We start from the raw sequence: 12,743 nt of genomic DNA, 5'->3' as shown, positions 1-12,743 counted from the left end.
ATATACTTATGGAAAGAGATGTATCAGGATCACAGGGCCAGAGGGGAGGGAGGCCACATTGTTCAGCTACACACTGGACCACCAGAGTACTCAGAGTATTCAGCACCAGTAGTTACTTAGCCCAAGATGACAGAAACTACAGAACAGGTGGGATCAAGGACGCAGCATCAGGCCAGGATCCAAGGCCTGGAAGCTCATGAGTTTGTGTTGAATGATAACCTGGAGACCTGCAACCCAGTGTCCAAAGACAAGTGGCACAGGATGCAGCAGCTAGAGAAGACTGGAGCTCTTCAGATGACTTTCCATTTCATCCAGGTACAAGTCTACTGGCTGGTTCCACCCACAACCAGAGTGAGTCTCCCCTCTGTTTTTAGCCTACATGTCGATTATCCACAGAAACAACCAGAACTGTGCTTTCCTAATGTGGTAGGATTTCTTCCTCCAGTTAAACTGACAATATCACAACTGACAGTCTCACAGATCAAAATTAAAATATTCATGATGATAATTAGGGGTTAGAATTTTCTGTATCGAGGAATTGTGCTAAGTTATTTATATACATTAATCCATTTCATCTTCACAACATTCCTGTGAAGCCTTCATAATGATTATCCCCACTTACAGTTGGAAAAGCTGAGGTTTAGGAAAATAACCTAAATTTTTCCAAAGCTTTTAATGTTAACATCTACTGTCTTTCTTGCTAGGGACATATAAGGGCATTGTTAACTGCACATCTGTACTTGCAGGTTCCAAAAACCTAAAATCCAGTAGTCCATAAGCCCAAAATATAGATAAAGAGCAAAATAAAAGGTAGATAATAGGAAATTGGGGGATCTTTTGCAAAAGGGAAGGAGACCAACAGATGGAGAAAAGAGGAGAGGAAGGAGGGGAAAGGGATGAAAAAAGAAATAAGATGTGTTAGACACATGTACTAGCTTCCCATGAGGAACATATAATCATTATGTACTAACAGACAAATAAAAAGTGAAAAATAGGGGCCGGGGAGTTAGCTCAGTGGTTTTGCTGCCTGCTGTGCAGGTGCAAGGACCCGAGTTTGATCCCCACTACCAAAAAAAAAAGAAAAGAAAAGAAAAGAAAAGAAGTAAATACAAAAAATTAATGAACACCGGCTTATTTTCCCATATATATATTTCTTATATTTTAAAATAAAGTATAGTTCAACTTGGAGCTACTTGGAGCTATTTTAGCTGTTACATGGATAGAATGCAACTTTGAATTAAGACAAGGAAAGTTTAAAGCAGATATGTTAAAGAAAGGAAGAAGCTGGGGATATTGAGGATATTGTGAGTACATAAGCCAAGAAATTACCATATTTTATTTAGGCTAGCTGACCTTGGATTTCTTTATCTTGCATATCAAAGACTGTAGTAAGGGTAGATTTTGAGTATTCAGATTTATGTGTACGTCAGAAGCATGTTTGGAGTCTCACTCTAGCAGAGGCTGGGTTTAGGTCCAAGACTTCTTATTGTAAAAGGACAGAGCCAAGCTTAAGAGTTCCAGACGTTGCTTGCCCGTTATGACTAGTTAAGAACACCAGAGGGTCTCGGTTGACTGCTACCCTCCATTCACAAAATTCTGCGCTTTCTGTCTCGCAAACATGATTTCATTAAAGCCCATTTGAATTGAATGTCTTCCTCAAACTGGCTCTTCTAAATCAACTCTCTCTGGAATTGTTTTTACTCCTTCCTTGTTTTATCATTTTACCATCTTTGCTCCTTCTTAAGTTCCTTTGAATCCTTTGTTCCATGCTTCTTCAAATTTGTACTTCTTCTAACATTTTGTTTTGTCTCTGCAAGAACTCTCCCCTCCCACTCCAGATCCCCAGCTATCTACTCTTAGTTAAACACTGGGGGTTCCAAAAGAATTCAGGGATTCCCAAAAGCAGTTCACCGCAGGACAAAAATCTTATCTCCTCCACAAATATTACACAAAGCTTTAGCCTTAATATTGAGGTCAATTTAGCTTGTCCTGTTTGTCAAGAACATAATTAAAATAACAACAGGAAGAGGAGCAAAGAAGAATCAGATTTTTTCTATAAACATATTATATTGTTAGCTTAGTTGTAGCTAAAATTTTAGAATTAATATTCAGCAAGAGATCTCTACTTCCACTTGTATACATGTGTATTTATGAGTGTACAAATGCTATGTATATGTGTTCTTTTATCTACCTTTGAATATTACCAAACCAAATTCATCAAATCATGTAGAGGAGCTCTATTCTGGTAAGATTTGAGATAAGAGTGCATGTAAATTAAATCTTTCTAAAACTCTAACCTAAATGCTTTTCAAGTTGAGGTAAGTTTGAGAAATCTTTGACAAATAAGACTAAACTAACATTGTTAGTTTTAACAATCACTCTGGGGTACATACTTCCAATTAAATTATCTAAATAAATTTGAGACCACACCATTAGACTAAAGCAAGGGTTTGCAGATTTCTTGAAAACAGATAGGTTCTTACAAGTGATAAACCAGGATCAACCAAGTAGTAATTAATTTTATGAGAATACACTTATAAAGAAGTATGAAAATTTTCCATGGCTTTTTTTTTTGAGGTAAGTGGGATTTTTATTTTTTAGTGTTTTATTTTCTGGATATAAATAATCTCTTTCTCTTAAACTGTGTACAATTTGCAGTAATTAGTAGATGATACTTTTATAAATAAAACATTTATTTTCTTCTCTCCAATTGATCCCTCTAGAATTTAAAAACTGTTTTTGAGTGTTCTAATTTTCATGGCAATTAAGTTTCTTACATAGGTTCAATAAGAATCTATCTACTTTGTAACAGGACATAATTAGAAAAATTGATTATAAAACCAAGTATTTGATTGGAATGTCATATTTGAGAATGATAATGCATAGAATCAGAGATGAGCAGATAGTTTTATAGAACTACATAAATCCTGCTCAATCTCAAGGGGATTGGGTTAACTGCTGAGTTAGGTCACATGGATTGAGTTTGTTTAGAAAATATGATGTTTTGGTTTTTGCCTTTTTTGAAAGCTTTGTAAATGTATTTATTTTTGCTAGTACAGCTTTGCAGTACATAATGATCACATTTATCATGTAGGAATTCTACATGTGCATAACACATCTTCATTCTTTTTTTCATACCCTTCCCCTCTAACCTTTCTTCCCCTCCCTGTTTAAAAACGCTCTATTTCTATTATTTTCTTCAATCATTTCTTTTTTCTTTAAATCCACTTTCCCTTCTTTCATCCCCCCTCCCTTACTTTGTGTTCACTCTCCCATTTGAAAAAGTTCTTTCTACTTCTCAAGCAGTAATAAATGCGGGTGAAACAGTGGGACTGGGAACAACACTTCTCCATTGTTGTTGGGAGTGTAAACTGGCACAACAATTTACAGTGAAAAACAATACAGAGATTCCTCAAAAAACTAAAATGAGAGGTTCCATTTGACCCAGCTACTCCAATTCTTGGACTCTTCCCAAAAGAGTTAAAGTCATCACACCATAGTGATACATGCATCACCCATGTCTATAGTACCAAAACTTATAATAGCTAAATCTTGGGAACAGCCCATATGGCTATCAACAGATGATTTTTTAAAAACAGGCATCTAGCATCTTATGCTTGATATAGTACAGATCTTAAATACTTATGGTAATAAAATCATAGTGTTATCATCATAAATATTCAGAAAAGCAGCTGAAAGTATCTTCTCCCATGTACCAATCCTGGAGCACTACTTGTAAATTTTTGTGTGCTCCACCAATCATCAATAATTCTTTATTCTTTGACTGGACCAATTATTTCAGGGTGCTATGATTTGTATCTAGATCTCCCCTTAAGCTTCATGCACTGATGAGTGGGACTTTTCAGAGCTGGCTGATCTAGAGGGTGTGATACTGGGATTAAGGGTGTGTGATAACTAAAATGGTTTATCATAGTTCTGTGTGTGGGAAATGGAAGTCCCACCCTAGGTGTGAGTAACAGCAATCAATAGGCTTGTAGCCCAGATGGAATATAAAGGGACAGGAAGAAGGCAGGCTGCTCTTTGCTGACTGCTACTTCCTGCTCACCATGCCATAGACTGTTTCTCTTGTGCAACGCCCCTCTGTTGGGCCAGCCTGCCTTGGAGCCAAGTGACTATTGACTGAAAACTCTACAAACCATGAGCCAAAATAAACGTTTCCTCCTTTAACATGTGGGTATTGGATATTTTGTCTCAGCAATTAGAAAAGTAACCGAGACACAGAATTTGGCTAAGGAAATTGTATTTTTAACCCGTTCTTTACTTTAAATAGTATAAAAACAGTTTTCCTCTCTTCACTGACTATTCCCATAAAAATTAAATTTCAGAAAAAAAGTTTGGATCAAGTCATTTTATTCAGGCAACAAAACTTGAAAATGTTTCAAAGTGTGTTTTAGCTTTTGGTAACTTTGCTTAATTTTTTGACAAGAGATTCATTTTGCAAATTTTGAAACTCCAGTTAATTACAGATGAGGAGTAAATTTCCCACACAATTACCACCAATCATGAAACAATTCAAACAAATGGCCATCTTTTATGTATTTTTGCCCTTGTTGTTACATAGTCCTATGAGTAATGAACTGCTAAATGTTAAGAAGAAACACCCTCACCCTCAAATCTCCCAGGCCATTATCTAAAGTTGTACAGTAAATTCTCCCCACCATGTTTAGGGAAGGAGAGGGTATTAGGAGTTTGTCAAACATCTGCAGCTACTGATATGGACAAATCCAGACACAATGTGTTGCTTCCTACTTTTCTTATAAGGCTTTTGACAAAGGAAATAAATTTGATTGATTTTAAGATGCTTTATGTAACCAGTTTCACAACTTTATACAGGTAACATTATGTTCTCTTTGACTCATATCACAATACACACACACACACATATATATACTGTTTTAGTACAGCCCTCCTTACTTCAAACACCAAAATACATGGTAAATATTTAATTTTTTTTCAAGTAAAAGACACATCACCACTAATTCCCCTCAAAATATTCCCTCCTTCTTCAAACACACTTATCCCATCTCATCATTCTTGCCACTTGCTGGGAGTCTTCTTTCATGACTAACTTTGGGAGATGTCATCAAAATACAGTGAGTATTCATATTGCTTCCTACCCAATGGAACAGTAGGCTTGTATAAATATCACCATGTGTTCTCATTCACCCTATGCCCTAGATCTGGCCCTGTGTGACTTGTGACTATTCCTCAAAGTCAAAACTACCATGAAAAGTAAATATTTTGAATTGATTCAAGCTATCAGGGGAGCCATAACAGCACAACTAAAGACACTAGTGAAAGAACACATCCGGAATTACTTCACAAAGTCACAAGAACATTGAGTTAAAACAGTTTCAAGGAGGGGGAGTATTTTGAGATATATTAATGGTAATGTCTTTTCTGCCCTAATAAATTATTAAAATTTAAATATCCACCAGAGTTTTTGATTGTATCTCATACAGCTTTGTTGGGAGCAATGCTACATAATTCTAGGGAAAAATCATTTAAGTAGGCCTAGTTCTCCTGCCTACAGGCCAGCAATAACACTCCAAGACATACTTCCATTTTGGCCTCAGGTCACAAGGGAGATCTCAATGATCCCATGATGCTGTAATCCTCCAGGACAAGACCACACCTGTGGGAGACGCCCTGGGAGGAACCAAATCTTCATCTGTGTAGTTCCTGAGAGGAACTAAATCTTCATCTACATAGTTCCTCATTGTTCTTAGATTTCCGCAGCCCCCACCCAGTCTTTTGTTACACCTTGTTCATCCCAATATGATACTGAAATCTACATTATTCATTTGTTACATTTGTTTCTTTGGATGTACTAAATAAAAGGTGCTGCAAGCTAGGGCTTCTTGTCTTTGCTGCCCAGAGCAGCACTGATCAGACCCAAAGCTCAGCTTCTTCTCAGTCTCATTTTCCTACCTTTCCTGTGATTCACCGTGTGCTGCCGTGGCTCACAGGAGACTAGGACTTACTGCAGAGGTTCTGGTAATGTCCCCTTCCCCTGTTCCCTACACAGCTTTACTATTTTTCAGTCTCACGTGACTCTTGAGTGGCAGAATCACTTTTTTTTTATTTTGCCTTACCCATACTCTCAAGGCTTGATGTATTTTAACCAAGGGCATACAATAAATATATGTGTGCATTTTAATTTAGTTAATTATTGTTCATTTCTAAGAACAATAATTGTGTGTTTATGTGGGGGAAAAGAGTTTTAATGACTTAACATCTTTAGATTAAAAAATAAGGTATTCCACAATCCTAATCACCGTGGATCTGAGAATAGAGTTTCACAGAGGTGACTTTTAAAAAATTAAAAACAAGAAATAATCCTTTCCTCAGTCCAAAATGCTTACATTTTGCAAATTATGCCACAAAATTCACCACAGAAACATGGGGTTTTTTTTCCTGAGAGCAATTTTAAAAAGAGAAAAAAGTACCATTCCATTTCTACAATAAAAGTGGATAGAATTTGTACTTTAGACTCATGCTGAAATTGTTTTTAAGGTTTGCATGACTGTAATTACCCTGAGGCTGAATGTAGTAAATGCAGCCTATAAAACAAAAAAGGAAATAAAATTAGTTTCATTCTGTAAATGATTATGCCTTCTCACTATGGGGGTGAGGGGAGGCATTATTTTTAAAAATTGTATTCCTCTTTGTACTGCTGAACAGAATAACTAATTGGAAAGAATTCTGCTAAAAGGAAACATGGAAGTCTTCTGGTGGCAATTAAGAACAATAGAGGTATTGAAATTAAACAGTTCAGAGGAGTTTTAAGTGTTAATTGGAGAAGGGGAATTGATATATATTTCCAGATGTGTTCTTCATAATATTTAAGGTTTAACCCATATCCAGTTGATTTGCTTTTCCTAAGGCTTCATGCCTGTACATAAGCACTATGAACTATCAGTATAAAGCTTTTTTGCTACAGTTCAACAATATGATACAAACTACAGACTCGGAGTCAGTCAAAGGTCAGTACTGTTTCCCGTCTCTACCTTATATAAGACCATCTTCATGAGGCTGAGCAACTTTGACCCACTGAAAATTGGGCTGCTTTTTTCTGCCATTATAGTGTACAAATAGATCAGGTCACGGAACCCATAGATACAAAGAAAGCTTTACACTCTTAAACACAGAGATGAGAAATATCAGCACATACTGGTGAGAAGCCAGAATTATTGTTACTGAAACAACAAGGAATGTAGACAACTTCTATTCAGTTTTTTGCCCATATAATATATTTAGATATTAATGTAGTATTTTCATTCACTACAAAACCATACTTGTCTCTTGAGCTCTTACAAAGGGTTTTAAATATTCCAAGACAGAAAAAAGTTTCTCAAGTCTATTGCTGAAGGCAATTTAACCCAAACCTGTGATTCTCCCACCCAACGACTCATATAGAACATTGTATCCAGGGCCGGGGATTTAGCTCAGTGGTTCTGCTACCTGCCTGGCAAGCACAAGGTCCCAAGTTTGATCCCTGGTACCAAAAAAGAAGAGAATATTGTATCCAAATTTTCTATTAAATTCAAACATCATTTTTGTAAACACTTATTGAGTAATAATTTTACAGCAGATAGCATATGGAACATTACAAATAAAGTTACCTTTACTCTCTAGTTGTTTAGAATCTCATAGTACACACATCTAGAGAAAATAAATAATTGTGATAGAAAACTGTTATAATAGAGACATACATAAGAATATGGTCAATTCTCGGTTGGGTATTCATGGAAGTGTTCAAAAACAAGAAGATAAAGGGCCAGGGATTTAGCTCAGTGGTTTTGCTGCCTGCTGTGCAAGTGCAAGGACCTGAGTTTGATCCCCAGTACCAAAAAAAAAGAACAGGAAGATACAGACTTGCATCCAAAGTATATTTACAAAGTGGAAGAGAAGAAAGGATAAATCATGAAGTGCATAGTGTAGCATTATATCCTAAAATCATCTACAGCTCCCTGTTGTTCTGAAGACAAACTCAGTCCTTATTAACAAGTTCTTCATGGTATTTATAACTGGTTTCTGATAAATCATCCTGCATTATCACTTGATTTTACCTACTAGACTCTGAGAATATGCACTTAAATATGCACATATTGTCTCTGCCATGAACTATTTGTTGTGTTCGGCTCTGAGGATGCAGTTGTGAATCAGAGACATTTTCACTGAGAGTGGGGGAGAAAGATGAAAAATAAATTAATTAATAACCAAATGAGTCTATGGGTTAAAACAGAGGCACTGCAGTAAATATAAAAGATGAGCTAGCAAAATAATGATGTGTCTGTCCATACTTGGAGATAGAGCTGATTGAGGAAGTGATAGTTAAGCAGAGATATATATTTTAAGATAGAACTCATTTTGCCAAAAGTCTGGAAAGAACTTTTCTAGGCTTAGGGAACCCTTAGTGCAAAGATCGTGGGACAGAAAGTAGTTTATTGTACCAGAGACATACTTTACTATATCAGGTTGGAGGGAGGGGCTTAATGATGCAGGAATTCTTAGGCACCTATTAAGAGTCTGCATTTTATTCAAGTCACAAATAAAATCCACTTTGCTGTCTTTTATCCCCTTAAGGTGTTAGTAGTGTAACTAATTCTTTACATCTTGCACTAAAATCTTAACATTCACATTTTGGTCTTGATTTATCTCATCCCTTAACAAATTATACATATGTTTGTACATAGACTATATAATATAATCTATAATATATACTATATAAGTATGTATATATGTATATTCAGTTTCCTAACATAAAAAAAGTGAACAATTTTGGCTCATGTCTCCATGAATGTTGAAGGAAAACACCGAGGAACTTGCAGGTACAATGAACATTCAAACCCCCCATTCTTTGTGAGGATAGCTGTCTTTTATTGACTAATGGAGTCGCTGATACATAGAATTTAGTCTGTGTGCCATGTCTGCCATAGGTTCTTAACAATGCTGTCATAACACTTACTGGCAATGGGGATGTGTCTATCTCTGCTGTCATTGTCAGGAATGTGCCTAACATATCCCACGAGGACTTTCTCAGACACAGGAATGTCTTCTAGCAGAGCCAGTCTCCAGGAGCAAACAGGGAGTGGAAGGTTCACCCTCCCAATGCAAATAGTTCCAGTGGTACAAATTTAGAAAAGAATTGCTTGCCAAGAGTAATGACTAATTAGGGAAATTTTGACAAGGATATAATTTCAACTGGTGATTCTCAGCACTGAGATAATTTTGTGCTTTGTGAAAACCATTTGGTGAAAAGTTAATTCAAAGTCAAATTTTACTTTTGTAGAAATCCCCTCAAATTGATTTGACTTTGGCTTATGGTTTTTATAGTAAGAATCAAGATGAGAAGCCTTTACAGAAAATTTTTAAAGCCCCTCACTTTTTGCTGTGTGATATCTAGGTAACATCAGAAAGACTTTAGCAGGCTTCCATTCCACTTCTCCCAGGGAAGAGGAGGTGAGTCAATCCCAGTGCCCAGGAGGAGGATCCCCAGCCACCATTCCACCACTCCCAGCACAAAGGAGTCTTCCAGGTCAACATGCCACTGCTCCCAGTGCAGAGGAGGCTTCCAGGCCAACTAATCACTGCTCCCAGCACAGAGGAAGTGAGCCACGTGGGTGCCAGCAGCACTCCACCGCTGTGGAAATAAGAAGAGACATAAAAAAGTCTGAAAAACAGACTTCCAGATCATCTACAGCAACTCCAAAGGGAAACAAGATGGAACACTATGATACTCAAACACCTGGACTCCCCGAACTAGCAACAAAAGAGGATCTGGAAAAAATGGAATCAGAAATAATTTCTCACATAACAGCAGAGATTGTGCCCATAGTGCAAGACATGATTAATATATCTAGAGAGTACACAGATTAAAAAATAGAGGAGCTGAGGAACATGATGGAATCCCAATATAGGAAACAACTAGAATCCATAAAACAGATGCAAAGAGATTTCCAGGAGATTAAAAACTCCATTGAAAGTCTATGCAGCATAACGAGCCAATGTGACGACAGAATTTCAGATATAGAAGATAAGATTGCAATTAGTGCAGGAAAAGAAAAACTGCTTTAAAATTATAAGGAACCATGAGAAATCAATCCAGCAGCTGCTAGACAATGCAAAAAAGCATAACATAAGACTGACTGGAGTCAATGACAAAAGAGAGAGTGCAGATGACATAAAAAAAACTGCTCACAGAAGTGATGGCAGAAAACTTCCCAAGCAGGGGGAAAGAACTTGACATACAGATAAGTGAGGCATATAGAACTCCAAATAGCCTTGATCAAAAAAAAAAAAATCTACACATAGGCATATAATAGGATTCCAGAAACCTAACAGAAAAACAAAATTCTACAAACAGTGAGAGAAAAAAAAATCACATACAAAGAAAAGCACATCAGAATCACAGCAGACTTCTCAGTGCAAACCCTCAAGGCAAGAAGAGTTTGGAGTGATGTATTTCTAGCCCTAAAGGAAAACATCCTCCAACCCAGACTGATGTACCCTGCAAAACTATATTTATAAATTGATGGAGAAATAAGATACTTTCATGATAAAGAGCACTTTAGGAACTTCATGAATACCAAACCAGCACTCCAAAGAATGTTGGACAATATCGTAGGAAAAGACAATGAAGATCACAACCCCAGGAAGCCCAGCAGAATGAATCCACTGGGCACGACAAGAAATTGAAAGCAAAGAGGGAGAATCCAACAAAAAGAAAAAGTCATGACAAGGCTTTTAAAACTTTTAACTTCATTTCCCTAGTTAGTCTATAATTCAATCTTGTTGTTGTACTGATTAGTATTTTTCCAATTCTAGTGTTGCACACCTTTCCTTGTGCTGTACTGGCTATTTATCATCTTTTTGTGTCTACTTTTTAATTGGGTTGTCTATTAATGAGCTGTAAGAGTTTTTTATATATTCTGGTCATAGGTTATATGCATTGTAAATATGGTCTGTTTAAGGACTACTTTTCATTTTAATGATGTCAGTCAAAGTTCTAAATTTTGATGGAATCTCATTTATCAATTTTTTTCTTTTATATATCATGTTTTTTGAATCCTAGCAAGTTCTTCCCTACCCTAAATTCATAAACGTTTTCCCTTATAATTTCTCCTAAAGTTTTACAGTTTTAGACTTTCATATTTAGGTCCATAGATCCTTTCGGGTTATTTTTATGCATGGAAATAAAGAGTTGAGGTTAATTTTTTAATATACAGACGCCAGGTGTTCTAGTGCCATTTGCTGAAGACACTATCTTTTCCTCGGCTCTTGAATTGAGTTTATATTCTATAAAATGTTAACGTTAAATAATCTTTCAAAGCTCAGTGGACCATATATGTGTGGTTCTATTTCTAGATTCTCTGTTTTATTCCAATGATCTATATGTCTTTCCTTACACCAACACTGCCTCAATTACTGTAACTTTAGAGGAAGTCTTAAAATTAGGTACTAAACCTCTTCCAACACTGTTTTTTTTCCTTTTCTTTTTACTTTTCTAGGTCCTTGTGCTCCTACATAACTTTTAAATTTCATTATCCAATTCTTCATTTATAGCAAGTATACATACACCTGAATTTTTATATATGCCTTGTGTTTTCTAATCCTGTTAAATTCAAATACAAGTTCTAAGGGCTCCTAGAGATTTCTTAGTATTTTCTCTGTAGATGATCATTTCATCTACATATAAAGATTTTGCTCCTACCTTGCCAATCCTATCCTAGTTGTGTCATTTTATTGCCAGAATATTTTGGTTTAGGCCAATGTTTCAAAGTTTAAGGGACAAATGAAGTGTAGGCATGTCTGCCTTTGTTCCCCACCTTAGGGAGAAAGCATTGTATCTTCTCCATTCATATAAGGCATTTTTGCTGGAAGTATAGAGTACATGTCTTTGATCTATTGAGAAGGTTTTGTTCTACTTCTAGTCTTCTGATAGCTTTTACCATGAATAGCTGTAGAATTTAGTCCAATACTTTTTCTTCAACTAGTGACAGGATCATATGGCTTTTTCCTTTCCTCTGTTAAAACGGTGACTTTTGGGTGTGGATCTTCCAATGCTGAACCAACATGATCATACCTATAGTAAAACCGCTTTCTACATACTGCCAGATCTGACTTCTAATAGTTTGTTTTATTAAACATATTTCTATCTATGTTCATACTTTTTCTTCTATTATCTTTATCCAGTTTAGGATTAGCACAATGTTGATTTCCTAAAATGAGGGGAGAAGTGTTCCTTCTTTTTTCTGCTTCAAATGTTTGATATAATTTATCAGTTAAAATGTATAGGAGCCTGTTGTCGTCATAAGGTAGGTTTGCAAGCTAGGAATATACTTTCTTTAATAGGTGCTATTCAAATTTTATTATTTCCTCCAGTGTTAATTTCACTATTTTGTCTTCCAAGGTACTTCTTAGAAGTTGTTGAATTTATTTCAAAAAAGATTTTTATAATATGCTTTCTATATCCTTTTAAATTCTGTAAACTCTGTGGTAATGTCTCCTAGATCTTGATATTGTAATTTTAAAAATGTATAATTTATATTGTGTAATAGGAAGAAAAGGTCTAAAGGAGCAGGGGGAGTGGGAGGGGTAGGGGAAAGGAAAGAAGGGAAAAGAAAAAATATGAGAAAAGGAAAAAAATGGAAACAAAGTCTTTGCAAATAGGGAAGAATGGAGGGGGTGAAGGGAAGGCAGGGGAAGGGGAAAAAATA

The sequence above is a fragment of the Heterocephalus glaber genome, unplaced genomic scaffold (genome assembly GCF_053883595.1).
Source record: "Heterocephalus glaber isolate CG9 unplaced genomic scaffold, H.glaber_assembly_v1.0 deba00001498, whole genome shotgun sequence".
Taxonomy (NCBI): Eukaryota; Metazoa; Chordata; class Mammalia; order Rodentia; family Bathyergidae; genus Heterocephalus; species Heterocephalus glaber.
The sequence above is the reverse complement of the archived record's forward strand: the minus strand, read 5'-3'. Positions refer to the sequence as shown.